Genomic DNA, 21,278 nt, shown 5'->3' with positions numbered 1-21,278 from the left:
CATATCGCCATCTGCTCGGCATTTTGGTCCTCTCGATAAGACCATACTCGTGCCGTAGGGAGCCCTATCTCGATTGGGACAACTGCCTTAACTCCATAAGAGAGAGACAATGGAGTTTCTCCTGTCGCGGACCGAGCTGTTGTCCTGTATGTCCATAGCACGAATGGGAGTTCCTTGGCGCAGGCCCCTTTCGCTTTCTCAAGTTTGTTCTTGAGATGACTCATTATTATCTTGTTTATTGCCTCAACCTGCCCGTTCGACTGAGGATACTGAGGTGACGAATAAGCGTTCCGAATGCCGGGCCTTTGGCTCATGCCTCTGAACCTATTGTTGTCAAATTATCTCCTGTTGTCTGAAACAATGGTATGTGGGATACTGAACCGACATACAATATTCTTCCACACAAAATAGGTCACCTTCTACTCAGTGATTAAGGGTTAAATATGACCCGAGCTGGACTGTTCTGGCGGGGTCGGCATCATCGAGTGGAATGGTCATGAGATCTTCTATCGGAGAACATCTCTATAAGGAATCCTCTCTAGGATCGAGCAAGTTGATTGTAAGGGCTTGTTTGGGCATCCCTTTCATTGCTGCAGTCGAATACTAACGTCGAGCCTTGTGCTGATCTCCTCGGAGGTAGCCGACCCCTCATTCGACAGGGAACTTCATCATCAGGTGGTACGTAGATACCACGGCTCTCATGGAGTTAAGAGAGGGCCGTCAGGGGATGACGTTGTAAGTTAACAGGCAATTCACTACCAGGAAATCCACCATCGAGGTGACTTGATTCTACCCTTGTTCGATTATGATGAGGAGGAGGAGGATGCCCTCAGAGATAACCTTGTCCCCTGTAAAGCTGTGTAGAGGGGTTTTAATAGGTTGGAGGCGCGATCTATCGACTCCCATCTTGTCGAAGGCTTCAAAGAAAAGTATGTCAGTCGAGCTGTCTGTATCTACCAAAATGCGGCACACCTTCCAATTGGCTATGGTCATGGCCACGACCAAAATGTCCACATGGGGGTGTTGGATACTACGGGCATCGTCCTCGGAGAATGTTAAGCTACATGGATTCATTCGTTGTTCCTTGCAGGGCTTATATGCAAGGTTAACATAGTGGCCTTTCGGGCACGATTAGAGTCTCCACTCCCTACAAGTTCATCGCAAATAGTGCGGATTTCAATGTTATCGTCGACCATTCTGCTTGGCTATTTATCCTTCCTAGTCGACCATCCTTCCTTGACGTACTCTCGTAGGTGTCCCTTGTGGATAAGGGTTTCGATTTCCTCCTTGAGATCAACACAATCGCTGGTGTTATGACCGTGATCGCGATGAAAATGATAATATTTGCACTTATCCTGGTGATTCGTGTCTGCCTTCATATACCTCAGCCACCTTAGAAGCTTCTTATCTCGAATTTCTAGGAGAACTTGCTCCAGAGAAGCGTTGAGGGGAGTGTACGAACTGAATTGACTCTTGGGACGTCTGCTCGGTCTTTGCCTGTGTAAGCGTCTTCATCCGACCTCTTCTTACTTGAGGACGTTCGGGGTGGGGCTTCCTCCTTACGTTTCTTATCCCTCGCGAAGTTTTCCGTGCTCCCTGTACATTTTCGAGAATTGAAGAAATCTTCAACGTTCGAGTATTTCCGAGCTAGATTCATAAGTTCTCCTAAAGTGGTTAGAGGGTTCTTTCCGAACGAGAAGAGTAAAATTCCTTCTTTAAGGCCAGAGATCATTACAATCAAAGCGATGTCGGAATAGTCGTCAACTTACATCGCTTCCCCGTTGAACTAGACGATGTAGTCCTTCTACGTTTCTCCCTCCCTTTGTTTGATAATGAGCAGGTGAGTGGACGATTTTCGACGTTGCTTCCCAATGATGAAATGTGTCAAGAATGTTTTGCTAAGGTCGGCGAATGAGCCGATTGACTTCGGTTTTAGCTGCCTATACCAGCCTCGCGCGGCTCCCATGAGAGTCAGAGAGAAAGCACGGCACATGATTGGTCTGAAGGCTGACTTGAGTTCCATCCAGGATCATTAAGATTCCATGTGTTCGATTAGATCTCCATAACTGGAATATTGTGCAATGGGCGACATCCGGAACCTCAGGGGCATAACAGAGCTCATGATCTCGCTGGTGAATGGGGACTTCGTCTCCTCTATCATCGCGTCTATCGTGCTCGGAGCCTGCGCTTGTGTAACGCCCTAAACTTTTCGATACTTGAGCATAAAAAATCCTCAAGCTTTACCATAAGATTCAACGTAATATATTCGTGTGTACGATACCAATCCAACTATTCTAGCCTTACGTCCTTGCCCTGACACTAACCCAACCATTAGGAATGATTTCCATTCATAAATCAAGCCATCTGACCGTTGATTTTGTGACAAGACTATCCCTCGTGTAATTTGATGGGCGTACCTTCCTTTAAATGAATAGACGATAATTCCTTAACTGTAAGGATTTAGATGTAAGTCCTTTTTATAAAGAATTCCTTATAAATGTGCATGCAACCAGGTAAACCCATTAGATTTCATAAAACTCCTACATCAGAAACAATTATAAAAACGTCATCACCTTAGATTCCTAAATTCTAAAATACGGGGTTCCCATGATCCAAATCATGCAAAACCCTATACCAAGACTAATTCCCTCAACTTGATCGTACATAACCAATTTTAGTCATTGAATCAACAAAGATCAACGACTGATCAAAACCTTCACTAGAACGACCCTTCTAAGATTAAGATTCAGTTTTCACCCCAGTATAAACCCTAATTTGGGCCAACCAAGGCCAGTCGATGATGGGGATTTACCCCAAACTCCATGTGGGCTCCACAATTAGGTTTACGCCACAAGGGGTGCGTATACCACAATGCACCAGAACTGCAAAACACGATCAACACGCGATGACCGAAGAAATATCGAGACCAGTGGGATTTCCTCAGCGCATGCAGCAGACAGTCCGATAAGAGCAGTGATGGCCCACTTCGAGGATCTGGACGAATGATCTGGACCATCTATCTTGTTAAGAAGGTGATTTTTACCCCACCCTAGTCAAACTCGCATGAAGATAACAGCGCGCATGTACGCAAACCGGGTTACAAACCGGGCAGTTCCGGGACTCTATTTTCGCGCCTGCGTTTTCAAAACTGAAACCATTTGGGGATTCGGTAGGGCCCACCGCCGAGAGAGAGGGACAAATCTGGACCGTCTATTCGAATCATAGCGGGACTCCGACCAAGACTCGATTGGTTTTCGTGGGCAACTGATCAGGGAGCATTTTCAGTCATTCACTACATTCGAATAGACGTAGAGAGTAGGATTCGAAGGCCCACGCTGAGTCCAGATCAGTGACCTACTTCCCAGGGTCCGATCTCTGCAAGAAAGCCGATGGAGGGTGTAGATTTGACAGAGATTCAAGGTTGCGGGCCCCATGGACATCACCGCAACCTTCAGTTCGCAACAGAGCTTCCGCATCTGAAATCCAAGCAGACACCGTCCGTTTAAAGGCTTGGTGGGCCACATCCAAGATCATCTGAGATGATCAGAGATGTCCAAGAAACTACAGGGGGCGATCCGACTGCCATCCAGAAGAAACCCAACGTGGCAGGAACCCTGAGAACACCTTGAAAACAGGGGTCGCAACGACACCCCCTCGCTGCTATGAAAGCCGGGACTACATAAGGGTCTCCGTGCCTATAAAAAACGGTCGTCCAGTGATGAGGAGAGAAGGAGAGAAAGAGAAATTGAGAGAGAGAGAGAGTGACGTCCAGCTCTTTGCTAGACGTAGTAGCAAGAAAGAAGAAAGAAAGAAAAGAGAAAGGGAAGAAAAGAAAAGGAAAAGAAAAGAAAGAGAGAAAAGGAAAGGAAAGAAAGAAAAGAAAGAAAGAAAGGAAGAAAGAGAGAAATAAAGAGAAAATAAAGAAAGAAAAGGAAGAAAGGAAAAGAGAAAGAGAAGAAAAGAGGAAGAAAGAAATAGATGGAGTCCAACTGAGTCAACTTGCTAATTTGGGCTGGTTCAATAGGTAAATTCTAGTCAAGGTTATGGGTAAATCACTCATCTGTTAATAACCCCATATTAGGTTAAGGCCTAAAATCATCACCCCTCTAAGCCTAAACCTAAATCTTAGGCTAAAAAATAAAAAATAAAAAATCCTAACCTCTTGAATTGTTTTAAAATTCAATCTTGTGGCGTGAACATAAGAACAAATGAGGGCAATCCGACATCAAAGGTGAGGGTTTTATCCTTTAATCTTACACTAATTTAAGTTACCTGCCTTTTCATGCCTTTTATGATATGAATTATCTTGCCTTTTCATACTTCTGATGATGAAAGTTATCATGCCTTTAATGATGTGACTTATCCTGCCTTTCATGTTTATATGTTTCCTAAGAATTATCCTATCAATTGATTTGGTTAATATCATTAAATCTATTGGCCCTTTTGGGATTATGACATGATGTCCATTATAAAAAATTTCTCTGAATTTATGTGAGGCCATGGACACAAGCCTTGCCCTGCCTTATCAAATTTATTGAGTTGGCCCTGCCACTCGTCTCTTTATTTGAGTTGGCCCTTCTCACTCTTCTTGTTATTACGTTGGCCATTGCCACTTTTGTTGAGTTGATCATTGTCACTTTTGTTTTTATTATATTGGCCTCATGCCATTTATCTTTACGGCTTAAGCATGTGTCTTGTTATTCCAGAACCTCCATAATTCAGTTGATATTCTTCATGATTCAAATTCAATTATATTCTTTATGTTTCAATTTATCTCTGTAACTACAAGTGATGTGTAGGATGTATCACAACTAGTGATTCAAATATTCTATCATGGACATAATGCGCTCTGGGTAGAGACCCTCTTAGGGCACGTAAGTCCTTGAGCCTTCCGGCAGTAGTGCACAAAACGATGTGTGTAAGTCGCAACAACGTCATATCACCCTGGGATTGGATGTCGCAAATAGTCGCTTCATGAACAAGTCATGTCACGTAAATCACCCAGCCCATGTGTTGTGCGCTCTGAGGAGTTCTCATAAATCCATGGTAGAGTTGGCCATGCCAGCGAATATCCGTCTAGTGAGAGTGCGGGTCGAGCCAGTTATCTATAAATCGTATTCCACATTGTGATGATCACTACGTATGATGAGCCCCACATACTTTGCTACGCATGCATCTCATGTAGGTTGTTTGCACATACTGATACCCTCGTGTTAGTGGAGCACGGGACGTATCAGAACCTTACTTTACCTGTTATGTATCTCTTGAATTATTGTTAATCTAAAGGATAACCTTCACTATGAGTAGGGCATTGACTCTCTCCCAACCGTATAGATGATGCAGGTGACATATAGATTGAAGACTTAGATGACTACTTCCCTATAGAAGATTTTCTTGAAAGACTAAGAAGACAGTTTAACTATTTAGTTTTATACTTCCACTGTGAAATCTGTTGTTGTAATAAACCTCCCATCATGAGGCCATTTAATTATTCTTTTACTTTGATAAATATAATCAATACAATTGATTTTATTCTTATGAATGTTACCTTCATGGATGTATCAGGATGTAAACAAATGAAAAAGAATAGGGTGCGATTTCAGAGCATCCAGTTGTACATTATTAACACAACATGTGGCAGCCTTGTGGCTGGAGAGTGCGCCCAGGCTAATGTGAGTTACCCCTTTGAGGCCATTAGGTAGTGGATGAGTTCCTTGATGTCTTCCCGAGATGAACTCTTTTGGATAGTCTCTAGGAGGGATAGAGTATACCAAGACATGGGACACCACTCTTGCCCATAGAGTTTGCATTGATAGTTACGTCGTAGGTCCGCAATTTTAAATCCTTTTGATAAGATTCTATTTGGTTATAAGCACAAGGCTTATTAATCTTATCCTTGTGTCATTTGTCACATAGGCCATTAGAGTGCGAGTCTTTTGTACATCGCATCAATTTCATTTGCATCAAATCGTGAAAGATCATTCTTAGTAATGAACATTACAAATTTTTGCGGAACCGGCATAAACGTTTGAAAGAGATTGTGTGAATACTGTGATAGTTTTGCATCGAGGCTAGCGGTATCCTCAGGGGCCATTAAGTAAGTTATTTGATAGATAATGTGACTGGACCCTTGAAATTATAAAAGCGAAATAATCTGTCGTATGAGGTAGATCCTTACCTTAATGGGAATTAGTTCCACATGCAATGTGGAGGATCTAGTTGTGTTTCAAGGGACCATTGATGCATTGTCTAGCCTTTCGCCTAATCATCCTGATTCCCCAGACCTTTTTCTTGATCCATGGCCCCCTCCTGACCCATTGTCCCAACCTCTACATCCCATACCTACCTGTCCTGACCCATTTTTCCAGCCTCTACGTCCCATACATACCTGTTTCGACCCATTTTCCCAGCCTCTACCTCCCATAACTACTTTTCTTGACCTTTCTTCTCAGCCTCTACCTCTCATACCTAACCTTCACATACTCAGAGAGGAAATAGGGGATAACATGGACCATCAGATAGTTTCAATATCGGACGGCGAGTTTTATAAGTACCTGGTTAAATGGAAGTCACGCCTAGTTTCAGACAGTACGTGACTCACTGAGAAGGAGCTTCAGAGACTTGATCCTGACATCCTGGAGTGGTTCAGGAGTTTTATTTCGCCAGTGGCGAAATCTTCGTAGCCGGGGAGAATTGATGGGGACATCACGCGCACACACCCACGCACGCTGCCTCCTACGCACATACGGAAGTAGAGGGAGGGCCCCACCATTGATCTGGCTCGATGACGACGTTCAAGGAGGGCCTCCTAGTTAGAAGACGGAGTTTTAGTTCATTAGAGTGAGCCCAATAATCAAATAAAGCCTATCATGGGATCTCATGATCGGAGCCCACTACTCGGATTAAGTTGATACTTTAGGTTTTACTTATTTATATTATTTAGAACCTTTAGATTTCTTTGATTGGTTTTTATTTTAGTTTACTTCATCGCCAAGTAATAGGTTGCGCACATGGCACGAGTTTTGGGGTATAGGGTTTTCTTATAAATAGGCACCCTTTGTAGTTCTTTTAATTCAATGAAGATTAATAAAAATTGTTGCATTTTCCTGTTCCTTTGCGAGTTATGAAAACCTAATTAGGTGTGAAGCCTTCCCTTCTTTGAAGGGCTAACTACCATGGTGCGAAGCCACATCTATTCCGATTCACCTCCATCTTCTACCATCCATACTTCTCATCTCGTACAATCATCCAGGATTCAAATCCGTTCTTTATTGCAGTAATTTTCCTCTCTATAGAAGAATTCCAGATTTTGGCCCTGCAGGAGGGCTGAAACTTCGGCAGAACACTACGCACAAACCGTGCATCGGTTCGAGTTGAGATTTGGGGGTTTTGGAGTCCATCCCTGGCCGACCGGGGCCAAGGTGGCCTTTTTTGAATAGTGGGCCCCACACACGTGCGGCCATGATCACACGCACGTGTGTCTGGGCCATTGTTGCTGTCCGTGTGCGGGAATTGTCTTCTGGTTCAGGTTTTCTTCTTATTTTACCATCTCATGCCAGTTTTTCATAAACCCTAACCCTAGATTGCATTATCCCTAATTTATTTGCCCATTTTCTCTCCTTAGGGTTCCTTGAATTGAAATTGGTGAATCCCTTGTATTAGGGACTGATTGCTGTGCATGTGTGGATGATTACTACTTACCTTTGAGTATCGTTTGGTTTATAATTTTAACAGATCCAGCCCTAACATGTTTAGGCTTGCACCCGCATAGATTCCTCTTAATTAAATGGTTTGGACTTTCATGTGGGATATGGAATTTGTGTAATTGTTTCTGAACTAACGTGATCTTAAGCCTGAAATCTCATACATCATATTTGAATTTCGTGTCCTGCATCAAGGACCCAACCCACAACCCGACTTGACCTGAATTCCAACTGAGGTGCCCGAACCAAATCCAACCTGAAGTCCTCTATGCTCGACCCATCCCAAACTGACCTAAATACACGTGATTATTCCCAACCTGATCTAACCTGACCCGAATCTATTTGACCCGAACCTAACCCAAATTCAAATTAGGCTGGTGTTTTCCAACTTGAACCCAACTGAGGAGTTTGATAGCCCGACCAAACCTGACCCAAACTCAGGTTGAGTCAACCGGGTTCGGGTTGAACCTTGAAGCCCTGATACTATTAGTACACATTGATGCACCTTTTATGCATGCGCATTTTTTCAGCAAGCAGTGGATATTTTCCTGAGCCAAACTATAGAAGGGAACAATGAGTTGGCTTTCTCCTGACTTACAAAAGAATTAGTTAGCTGAGAAATTTCCCGAGGCATTCAATTTGCCTCTTCTATGATCCTCCGTGTTACGATCCACCACAATTGCTTGAAGGAAGACCAACTGCTGCTGAAAATAATTGATTTCTTCCTTTTTATGGCTTCTTCTAAATGGAAAACCAGGCTGCCCCCAATTTGTTTTGAAAAGTTTCTAACTGCAGAATTCCACGTAACTGCAATTGCATAAAGCCCCAGAAATTTTAGTTTAGGCGGGATGCCACCTAACTGCTTGTCTTCCACAATAAACTTTTATTTTTTGCCTTTTTGACAATGAAACTTAAGCCTTCAACAACCACCTTACCCCAAGGCAGGGTTTTATGTATTGTTTATCTTTAAATGTATCTCACCTCCAAGACATGGAAACATGTATTGATATCGTCTATAATATCACATGTACCAGGAAATATATTGCATTTTAGGGGAAACATTAGGAAAATGGTGGAATTTGTCTATGGAACTTCAGGGGATGTTAAGAGGCACAAGATTATGCACAGAGGACTCAAATATTAGACAAAAAATCAATACATAATAGGTTTCCATTGGATAGGGGCCCCAACTATGAGTTGTTGGACAAAAGCAATGCAATTATATCCAAAACGAGTTCATATCATTCAAACATTATGCATTATGCATAATGAAATACACAAATATGTAAAAATTCGTTGATCAGCCAGCAGTCATCAGCAAACCTGTCTTGATCCGATAGGCCCGCTAGCTTTGGTTCCATTTTCTCCACCTTCTTTGTGTTCCATATCTCATGCTTCTTCAGGTTTTGTTATTCATGTCACTGGAGGAGGCCCTTGTTGCCTTCCCTATCCAAGCTGCTTGAGCAGAAATCACCGATTGCCCCTGGGCGAGCATGAATGATTTTTCTACCCTCTCTGATGAGCACTTGAAGATTTTGGTGGAGATTGTTAAAGGTAAGAGATGGGTTAGGGACGTGCTTTGTCATGTTGGTCATCTTCTCAGGGTAGTTTTTGGTAACAGATATAAAGACTACATGGCTCTATTCAAGATGATGGAGGAAAGAAGGATCTGAGATCTTCAATTCAGAGAGATCCATCATTCTCTTCCTGCACCTAGAAGATGCAGGGAGTTGTCAAGATCGGGTGCTGGGCCAGAAGGAAAGTCCGTGGGTTGGGATGCCCCCTGTAAACACATCCTCATTAAAAATGTCTGTAAGTGGTCGAAGGCAATTATTATTATCCTTCAAGAGTCCAAAATCCAGTCAATATCCAGGAGTTTGGTTGAATCATTTTGGGGTCGTAAAAGAGTCAAGCGGGTGGCTCTTGATTCCTTAGGAGCATCAGGTTCAGGAGGAATCCTGATCTACTGGAACCCTGATCTTTGCTGTCTGGAAGATAAGTGGGTATATTTTTTCTCTGTTAGTATCTTGTTTAAATAAACAGTGTCATGTATGGTCCATACTATCCTTCTCTTTGCCCTTCTTTTTGGGATGAATTATGGTCAATCCCTAACAGATGGCCCCTCCCCTGGTGCTTAGGAGGGGATTTTAACGTCGTTAGGTTACTGTCTGAGAAGCTTAAGGCATCCAAAGTGACCAGCTGTATCTAATTGGGTTCTTAATCATTAGCTCATCGATCTCCCGGGGGGGATCAAATATTCCTGGTCGAATGAGCAGTCTTCTCTAGCTATGTCACTTCTCAATAGGTTTTTAGTGTCTCTGGAATGGATCCAATGGTTTCCTTTTTCGCATCAACAGGGGCTTTTGAGGCCTATATCGAATCATCGTCCTATTTTGTTGGATGTCGAAGAGTTGAATTGGGGGCCTCATCCCTTCAGATTCAAGCTAGCTTGGCCTGAGGTTGAAGGCTTCCACGATCTTGTTATCGAATTGTGGAATTCTTTTGCCGTGTTCGGAAATGTAGGTTTTGTTCTCTACAAGAAACTGAGGATGCTGAAGGAGAAGATAAAGTTTGGAGACAGGAGGTGTATGCTTTAAGAGAAAAAGAAATGGAGTCATTGTTGACCAAGATTCAGTCATTGGATATCTTGGAGCAAAGCGAGGCCCTATTCAAATCTGATTTCAACCTCAGAGCTAAGTTACTTTCCAATTATGCTTCTAGGGTTAAGGAGTTGGAAATCAAATGGTGTCAATGCTTGTGTGCTGTGTGGTTGGCCGAAGGTGATAAAAACACCAAATTCTTCCATGCCACTGCAAGTGCCCGAGCGAGGGTCAATTGCATTTCTCCTCTTATTGGTGGAAAGGTTCTTCTATTTTAGATAAGAATGCCATTTGTGATGTTGTGATTAGTTTCTATTCTAAATTACTTTCCGCCAAGGGTTTTGTTAGACCTAATTTTGATGAGCTTGACTTCGACTTCCTCTCCCACGATGATGCCGAGAGTCTGGAAATGCCATTTTCTATTGAGGAACTCAAGGATGCAGTGTGGGAGTTGGGTCGGGATAAAGTGCCTAGTCCTGATGGGTATCCAATCACTTTTTTTTTTTTTTTGCCAATCCTGAAATTGATTGATATGTAGCAATCGTGCACCACTCAAGAGAATGCATGTACATAACACTTTCATACATGTGGTGTCAATGCATTGTACAACATGATGCATATTCATGTACATGCATTCTACCCATCAGATGCTTTTATGCACACATGCATAGGTCTCCATTATGTATGGATAGATAGTTGTACACATGGTTTGATTCTTAAAGTAACTTAAAAGGTTGCATGCTGATGGATGGGATGTCTTCTTGAACAGATGTTTTACAAGCAAGCCAAGAAAACCAATCAGTGCTGTACGATATTGTAAACTTACTCGGGAGAAGCAAAGGTCTTTGAAAGAGACTTCTTATGAGATGCTATTCTGTCTTTGAATCAGATGATGAATGGTGTGTGTAATATCTATATCATTTATTTTAGTGTTGCTTGCCTTAATTTTCAGACTTTGCTAGGAGTATGCCCTTTTTCTTTCTTCTATTCTCCCATCTGAGATAGGAAATGCTCTGAAAATTAACAAAAGAAATAGATGAAAGTGGAAACAGGTTATCAATTATTATTATTATTATTATTATTATTATTTTAGCATGAAGGATGGCATGGTACACTTGAGATATTCTTGTTCATAAAGACAGTCATCCAGATGTGTACTTGTTTGTCACCTAAGTATTTGTAATTTTAATTCATTTGCATCGTATTTCTTCTACCAAAGAGAGATAAAGAGGGACTGTAAATCTATACTGTAAAATGCTATCCTCACATGCAGGTGCCAAAAAAACCGGCATGCATGAAGGTATGGGAAACCAATCCAAGCATGAGATATTAACACGCCTCATGTGTGCATGATCAGACTCTGTGATTTTCTCTTGTGCTGGGTGTAAATTTTGAAATCGTCTGGTGATCATGACCATTTTGTTGTAACGCCCAGCAAACAGATTTGTGTTGGCTGGGAAGCATGAGCCATCTGATCCAATGTTTGAAATGGGTCTGTCACACAATGTATTGTTCATCATCCATACTGTTACATATTGCCCCGTATCGGGCTGTTTCATGCCGATACAGGCCTGATATACCCCTACTCCTCCATGGCGAATACCAGTGTATATCAGGCGATGCGTACTGGTTTCAGATGATACTTTTTAAAACCTTGAGATCTGATGAGCGGAGTATTGTCTGAATGGTGTGGTTTCTGTGTTATGTCACCCGGTGGCCCACTCGAAGAGGATTTGGATCATTAGATTTCTTTGCTTTTATTTATGGACCATCTCAGTATGATGTGCTGCTGCTGTACATGTACATTGGTGAACTACTCGGTTACTTTTTTGACTCATGGGTTGATCCATCCATAACCATCCCTAAGAATGCCCAATTTTCTGCTACACATGCCAGGAATGATTATCTGATTTCTGGTCGGGCTCATGAAATAAAAAAGGGATGGCTTTTGGGGTGCTTTTCCAGTTTTACTGTTATATCTGCAACAATGAAATTTCAAAATAGGATTTACTTTTATAATATACTAGTGCTATGGACAAGCAAATTCTTAAAAACTATGGAACCTCCATATATCATCTACCACACCGTCTGGATGTGTTGGCCCACTAATCAGCGGGCGAATGTGGACAGTTGTCTCTACAAATTTTCGGGAGATGGTAAGATTAAGTAAGTTGTACCTTACACACGTCTGGCATCTAATCCTACCATAAATGTGTCTATATGCGTACCAATTAGATCATTCAAATCATTGGCATGGATGGAGCGTGGTCTCAAAATCATACTCGTAACTGTCCAACTGGGACTATAAATTGGATGGCTATATCAAAACAGTGAATAGCTCAAATATAACTGGTGGAGTCATTCTAGGGCCTGTTTGGATTCGTGTATTAGGGTGTATTGTATTATATTTGGATACTGTTCATGTATACGTTCGATGATTTTCAGAATACATCCAACTCAATATGTCATTAACCAATGTTTCAATAGGAGGTATTGTTCGAGCAAGTATACAATTTCTTGTACAACTCAATATTTGGAAACGACGTATAAGGGCCATATATTGTATATATGTATAAATATTAATAGTCTGTGTAGTAGTGTTGCAAATTTTAAGCTCTCATACATTGTATCCCAGGCAGGGCCCAGTGTCATGTTTGTGATTAATCTCACCCGTCCATCATGTTCTGATTGAATAATCCTAACCATTCATCCATTGTCACCAAGTTGGATTGACGTGTTTAACGGTATGGATGTTATTTTAAATAGCACAGAGTTCTAAAATTTTTCTCACGGATCAGATGGACAAAATTGTGACTCATGACACAGATGGACGAGGAGAATCATTCACTAACATGACCATTAGCCCCACCTGGGTTACTAGCCATGGAAATTCCTGTGAAAGTGGTCCGCAGATGTTGGACGCGCCCAATCCGAAGAGGCGATGTGGGTCCCACATTGACATAGGTGCTCATCCACGCCGTCCATCGAATAAGAATACAGGGTGGAAATTTTATAATAATAATAAAATACCCAAAAATTCCCCTACGTCATCAAAGCATATGTGATCGGATTATCCACCCGATTTGAAAGTCTCACAAAAAAAATCCATGATACATGGATCAAGTCCAAGAAGATATTTAAAAAAAAAAAAAAAAAAAAAAAAAAAAGAAAAAAGAAGAAGAAGAAGTTCATTCTCCTTATTCTCACAAAAATTATAACCCAAAGAACAACCTCATAGCCACATATAAAATCAACATTCCAAGCAGCAAACGAAACAGCGGACGGATGCATGGTTCATCTCTAACACCAGCAACTGCCACCCTCTCAAGGCTACTATCTTCCCAGCTGGACCTGGTGTCGATTACAGTTCAATTTGTGATAGCCGATACACAGGTCCCACTGTCCATCGTCGTCAGGCGATGAGATGCACGAACACTGACACCTCGAGTTGTCTTTCCCGCCGCGCGATCGGAGACGGTGGCCTAAATGATATAATAAACAATCATAAATTCTGTTAATCCTAGTACTAATATGATGTAATACTCAATGCTTTGAGTATGAAATCTATGTACGTACGATAAAAATAGGATTAACCAACCTGGTGCTGATTTCAGGCATTCATGGCATCTTCGAAAGTCGTGAACGACTTGTGTTTACAACCACTGAAACAGTGAATCTAAGCACTGCAATCCTCCCATGTCGCATATATTCCGGGTTTCCTCCCAACAAACACTACATAAAACTTTTGCTTCATTTCGCTGCAATCAATAATCAACAAGTTAATCAGAAGTATATCAGTAAAAAAATTAATCTGAATTTTTTCCTCTAATTCTGTTATATAATCTCCATATTATATATCTTTTGAAGATGTGGGTAACAAATTTCGAATCTTTGACTTACAGGTTAGAAATTGATCACCTCAACCAACCTGGCAAAGAAGATGAATTGATCATGTTAACCAACAGGGAACATATTCATCACGTCAACCAACCTAGCAAATCTCCATATTACCTATCTATATATCCAAATATAGGATAGTATTAGTAAAACCTGAATATCAGAGACATTATTTCATTCCACATCTGTCAGGTTTAATTCAAGACAAAAGAGTATTAGTACAAGATCGAATTAGAGTATTAAAATTCAGAAAACAAATCTTTCTCAATAGCAAAAATAGTACCAGTAAAAATCTAAATTTTCATACATAAAGCCGAAGTAATCCACGTCATTTACACAGGACAAAAGTATATCAGTAGAACATTGAATCATAATCTGCAAAATCAATATATAATCCAGGAATAGATTATCGAGGTCAGAAGTGTATCAGTAAAATTGCATAATCAAAAATATCTATTTTAGTGATATCATCTCAAGATTACATATCAAAATATCAAATATAGGACAATAGCAGTATAATTGGGAATCAGAACAGGTATTTCGAAATTAATTTGTCAAGATTAGGCCAGACAGAAGAGTTATAGTAAAAACAATATTAATCTGTCAACCATAAGTATTTCAACTTATATATCAATAAGACACAAAATCAATACTGTATTAATGAATGTCTGAAACCTTAAACATAATAACTAGACAGAATTGTTGCTCCATAATCAATACTGTATCAGTGAATTGGTACAGAATTACTGTATCGGTGAAAGTCATAACTTGCAACATAATCAATACTATATCATTCCATTATAGCATAATCAATATATAGCAGTCCAAGATTTTAAAGTTAGAATTGCTGCTCCAGCAGCAAATAGATCACCCAGGGTATTAAAGTTAAACCCCCAAACTGAGCCTTCTCAAGCTCCAGTAAAACATTATCCACAACAATCCAGCAAAAAAAAAAAAGTATGATCCAAAAGAAAACAATCAACAGATATAACACGTGGCCCATTTTCACTTCAAGCCACTGCGAGGAAGGATAACTTTGTCTATCCATTCCATTCTTCTTTCATGTCCCATCTTTATATAAAAAAACCCAGCACTGACTAAATCGGTTTGCAACACCCTTGCAACACGAATTTTGTCTTCATGGGAAAGACCATCCACCTCCTCCAGAATACCCAACAACCGTTGCACACGCGACATGCTCTTTCCCTGCGCCATTGTAATGGTCAGGTTGTTCACGACTTCTGCCACTTCCCCCATCCTGTCCCCTATATGTTCACTCGGCTTACACTTCCTTAGACGGCTTATGTTGGTCCCATCTGCATTACTATGACGAGATCCTAAAGTGGCCTCCATTGGGCTATTGGTATATCGCTTTGCCCGATTTGAGGAACCCTCGCCACTACGAGTGCAGGAAGCAGGACTTCGGTCATCCTCATCGGAGGATGAGAGACGTACAGTCTAGGAAGCCTCCTCCTCAGAGCTGTCATCGGAATTCAGTTTGTTACGGCCACGTCATTTCCCTGAAATTGGAGATGAGTAAGCCGTACTTCCAAATTCACCGTGGGCAAAGTCATTGCCAAACATGAACGCCAGGTCGTCCCATCTTTCGATATGTTTTCCTCGCACTCGTTCAATGTAGGGGTGTGACTGTACACACAAAGACAATATATTTTCATCAAATATATAAAATCAGATTGTATGAGTTGAAAACCAATTATATGTTCAAATATTATCACGATATATCCATCCCAAACATCCTTTGTAGCAATAACTATCTTCTTGTCTTCGTCTCATCAAAAACTAGAGGCATTGAGCATATCCTTGATTGCCCAATACAGCCTCTTCAAGGTCTACAGGCGATTAGAAATATGATGGTTTTCTAGCAAAATGCCACAAGTATCGTAGATTTCTTTGATCGTTGCCTTGTATGCTTCGGGTTTAAACCCGATATCACTCTTAAGTCTAAGGTTGACCTGTTCCACCAAGGCATCGACCAAGGCATTATCCATACTGTCTGACCATTGAACTCTACTAGTTTTACTTGCACCCCCTAAAGTACACCTCGGTTGAGATATACTTTTTGGGGATGGCCCTTTGCGCAAGGGCGTAGACTATTTTTTAGGAGTTCCAATATGTTGAGTTGGCAAATTAGGCATTGGTTTGAAGCACCACACTTCTTTGAAGGTGATGATTCCACATCTTTTCTCCTTGGGTCCTTGAAGGTACTCCTCAGGAAATTCATTGAACCTACAAGCAAAAAATGTTAATAGAAATATGACAGCTATAGCCAGGTGATACACTAAAGTAATGAGTCATAGCCAAATATAATGACATTCAACACAAATAATATTGATAGTCTCCTCAAGATTGTGAATATATGTTAAAATATTCCTGCTTTCAACTAAGTAGATCAGTACATAAACCAAGAAATCTAACTACGTTGTCTTGTGCGTGAAAAACTGTCATTCTACATTCTCTCAGCCATCTCGTCTCTCTTCCTTGTCTACTCATCACGTGCGCGATCCGTCACCCGAGCACACGTTTGTCCTTCTTCCACGGTAGTTACCTCTACAGGGGATTGCAAAACATCCTTTGTACTATTTCCACTATCCTCAACTACTTTAGCTAGTCTATCTTCACCACTGACACGGATGAAATTATGAATGACACAACAAGCTATAATAATTTTTACTTGAGTTATAAACTTGAACTGAGGAGGAGTACGTAGAATAGGAAAGCGGCCTTTTAAAAGCCCAAATGAATGCTCTATGACATTTCACAATTGGGCATGGTGATAATTGAAAAGTTTCTTTTTATTGGTAGGCTTCCTTCTAGTACGAAACTTGTTCAAGTGATATCGCACACCTCGAATGTGCATATTCAACATCAACAATATAATATTTTCATACACATTGCAAGATATGTTTCAGTTATGTTTCACACATAAACTCTTATAATGTAAATAATCACCCCTATACGCAATTACCATGTGGAATAAGAAAACAGTTAGGGTGACGGGTTAGGAAATTTTGTAACACACGAGCATTGAATGCGGATCCATCCTAACCAGCAAGCGCGTATACAAATTTTATATTAAAAGTGCATGTGGCAAAAACATTCTGTGACAGAAATCCTTTTCTATTTCTGAAAGTTGATCTTGATTCTTTTAGCAAATAAGCTGGGATATGGGTACCATCTAGGGCCCTGATGCAATCCTACAATCAAAAGTGTGCCACATGATCAGTTCATTCATTAACTCTCAAGTTAAAATTTACGAATTGCTTCCAACATTTTTACAATATTACCAGAAAGTATAAACTCCACAAAGGGTTGTCGGATATTTCTTTGAGTGTGTGTAATCCAAGAAACTTCACATACTCTGGATATAGACCGATTATAGCATCCAACACTCTAGTAAAGTGTCTGCTTACAGTCTCACCAGATCGTGTAAATCGATGACCAATCACACAATTACGTACATTGTGTCCGATAGTATGTACAAACATGACAACCTGCTGCTCCATATTGCATCTCTTGCTATCGAATAGTAGTTTCCAATCCCTCAATAGCGAACATAATTCAAAAAAATTATCCCTGCCCATCCTTAGCTACGCAAGACACTCAGTATCGCTCTTACGTATTATTTGGTTGATGAATCTATCCCTCTCAATGTGACAATCATTGGGCTTTACCTTAATACAGTAACGGCGATAATATTTAGCCTCTCTCATTACACATACAGAAGCTACAATGGCTGTTAATGCAAAAGCTATTTCACTCTCAGTCCATTTGCTGGTAGAGGACCTTTCATCGGAATTTTCTGCACTGTCGAAAGTCATTACAGTTTAATGGAATTCAAAATTATCTGAATGGGAATTACAATAAATTGTACATTTTATATCTATAGAAACATGAAATGATACTACAACAAACATTTACAAATCTGAATCGATATCCTTCAAGCCTCGGTGAACCATTTATCTATTAAAGTTGCTGACAAACACATCCACTATAGTCGAGATATTATAGGCATTGAGCTCTGTAAATACTTGTTTTTTCAACATTGCTGATGTACAGATTGTTAAAATGAATTTATAAAAGTTGTCAATGAACATCATACCACGAATGTGTAATTATGGGAATATGATGGAACTCTGTTAATAGTAATTCTTGTACCAGTTATTTTTTTAGTAGTTAATTTTTTAACTTGCTAATGAATAGATTGATAAAAAAAAAACCTATTAACAGGCAACTGTCACAAGTTTCATTTACAAATTTCCTATATACACATCAATCATTAAAGGCAAGAAGTTACTTTACAAGCTTATAAGTTCAAAGGTGGACAATCATGAGTCTCTGTTAACACACACCAATGAAAAGGCATGAAGCTACTGGCATTGACCAATATAAGTTCAAAGCTGGAAGGCATGAAGCTAGCACTTAATCTCTCAGATAACGCCACACATAACCTTGTAGCCTTACTTTAAAAAATGCATATTTAAATGTAATCAGGGAATATCGTACAGTGACCAACCCAACAGTTAACAAGGATTATGATGCTAAAAATGGATAACATATTATCAATATAGAATCATCTTAAAAGGGCCCTTGCAAATTGATTTGGGCAAAAAGAAAGAGTGCATTTTGCATCTAAGAGGGTTTTAAAAGAGTAATACCTCTATGACAGATATGATCGGATGATGCAGTGCCTACTGAGAACAGAAAACTTCCTAAAAACAAATGGTTTTGAAGAGATTATACGAGGGAGGGTTTTATATAAAGAGAAGCAATCCAAATTTCAAAAACTACAACCCACAGACACCTCATCTACCTAATTCAGGGTTACAGGTCGTTGGATATCACAGTACGTTCCAGAAGGGAGATGATCATACCTGAAGGATTGACTTTTCGCAACACAATCTAGTGTTCGAATGCTCGATTTGCAATGAGCAACGTGGTAAGAAGGTTATCTATCGCATATACGTTGAAATTAACCTTTGGAAGGGAACCTTCTCAGCTGAATGGCGACATGCAGAAGGTCAGGGATGATCTAAGGAAGTGCTAGTGTAGAAACCTGACCGTTCTCCTCATGGAGATAACTCTCTGCAGGGTTTTGAAACTCGCTCGCACGCGAATACAACACATTGAATAGGCTATACAGATGGCAGTCAAGATGTCTGACGATACATTACAATGGCTGCATTTTTTTTAGTTCCATGTTGTATTCGCGCACAAGGTTTTCCATGGTCTTCAACTCCAAACCAAACACCATACATTTCACATCAAGCCCTTTAATACCATACAATACACCCTAATATGTGAATCTAAATAGGCCCCTATTAGTATGATTTGTAGTTGGTTGGGTTACGATTTTAGAAGCACCTGGACCCTTCATTTAAGTCATCTAATGTGTTTCCATGCACATGGGGGGTGGTCCACCTGATTTCGGAAACAAATCATTTACACAATTGGGATTGCCTGATGCAACAGATAGGATGTCCCACACTTCACTCGTTGCTATAGTGGACGTGCATCATGTGTAACTTAGTACTCTTTTATAGTACTTAGTAAACTCTGTTGGGCCCACAGTGAATATATGTGGATTACATCCGTTTGTCTAGCTCATTTTAGGTGTTCAGCCCAAATTTGAAACATATCCAAAGCTCAAGTCGACCACACTACAGGAAACAGTGAGAACAATGATTTCGACCTTTGAAACCTTCCTAGGGCCTACAGTAATGTTTATTTGTCATCCGACCTCTTCATAATATCATACAGATATGGATGAAGGAAAAACACAAACATTAGCTTGATCTAAAACTTTTGTGGCCCCCAGGAAATTTTCAACGGTAGATGTACGATTCACACGGTTTCTTCTGGTGTGGTCCACTTGAGCTTTGTATATGCTTCATTTGTGTGCCCAAGCCCTAAAATTATCTTGTAAAATAGATGGATGGAGTGGATAAAATACATAAATCATGGTGGACCCTACAGAGTTTACTCAGTACGTTAGCTGGGTAATGTATGCGTGTGCTTAGCAAAGGTAGATGTTCTTAAATCCTAAGCCCACCGGGGCGGTTCTTTTGTAAGAAATAAATGACATGTGCTCATTTGATGTCGGACAACATCTTCATCATAATAATTAGATCGTGCCATGTGTATGGATATCCATGGCTATTGTTGATACAGAAATCTGGTTCACCCTCGCTGAGCACTCTCGCCGAGCCTTGTTAGCCTACACAGGAGGAAGACAAAGAGACTCTGGCTAGAGCAGGGGACCCTCCGATGTCAAAGTCAGGCTAGGAATCTAGGTCTAAGTAGTGTGGGTAGGTTTCGGGTAAGAGATTTTGCATACCTATTCCTGTTGGTGCATCCCTTATTTATACCTTTTGGTTGGAGTGATCGTGTCCATCATTCTTGGCACGACTACTGCCATTAGGCGTGAATGACGCGGATGCTGATATTGGCAGTTACCTCGCGATCGTGCGTTGGAAACCACTCCTCACGTTCATTACGGGAGTTTATTCCTCAACATGATTATAGACCATGTTCTCATCCGAGCCGACCCGGAAGTCTAGGTCTCACTGCGATAGTTCGAGCCCATGGGTGGGCTGATCCTGGTCACTCGTCAACAAGGGTCTGGCTGGAGGCAACGGGTGGAGTGTGTAAATGGATTCTTTTGGGTTCCAGGCTAATGTGAAAGCTCTACAAAAGAACTTGGAAGCTGAACATTGCTTGTTATGACCAGGTTGGAGTAGGCGAGCCACTACCGAGCCGTGGTTCAACTCATTTAGTTTTGTCACCTGACCTGCTATAGCAAGCTCGCTCAACTGACCGGGTCGGGCTTTCCTCAATTGGGGTCGGGGTATACTTGTTTTGGTGAGGCCGCTCGATCGGTCGAGTCGAGTTTACTCCTATCGGGATCGGCCCAAATTTTCCCGTAACAGAAACCCCATACTCTCTGAGTTCAAGCTCGGACTCAGGGAGTAAATGCCTGGGGCAATGATTTATCACTCTCTCCATGATGATGAGTCGACAAAGTTGAAACGAACAACCGTAATCATGGCTCTCTGCTATC

General features: G+C 40.8%; 1 long non-coding RNA gene across 4 annotated transcripts; it reads left to right on the top strand.

Moving 5' to 3' along the window:
• The first annotated feature begins 6,952 nt into the window (after nt 1-6,952).
• Nucleotides 6,953-11,507, top strand: LOC131233460 (uncharacterized). Of its 4 annotated transcripts, XR_009165250.1 has the most exons (3): nt 6,953-9,257; nt 9,325-9,515; nt 11,073-11,507. It is a non-coding gene; the product is annotated as an uncharacterized LOC131233460 (long non-coding RNA). The 4 variants fall into 4 exon arrangements; XR_009165252.1 differs by lacking the exon at nt 9,325-9,515; XR_009165249.1 differs by lacking the exon at nt 6,953-9,257 and having other exon boundaries at nt 9,264-9,515.
• Nucleotides 11,508-21,278: the final 9,771 nt, after the last annotated feature.

This window comes from Magnolia sinica, chromosome 18, assembly GCF_029962835.1.
Source record: "Magnolia sinica isolate HGM2019 chromosome 18, MsV1, whole genome shotgun sequence".
Classification (NCBI taxonomy): domain Eukaryota; kingdom Viridiplantae; phylum Streptophyta; class Magnoliopsida; order Magnoliales; family Magnoliaceae; genus Magnolia; species Magnolia sinica.
This window is presented reverse-complemented; position numbering and strand designations above follow the sequence as displayed.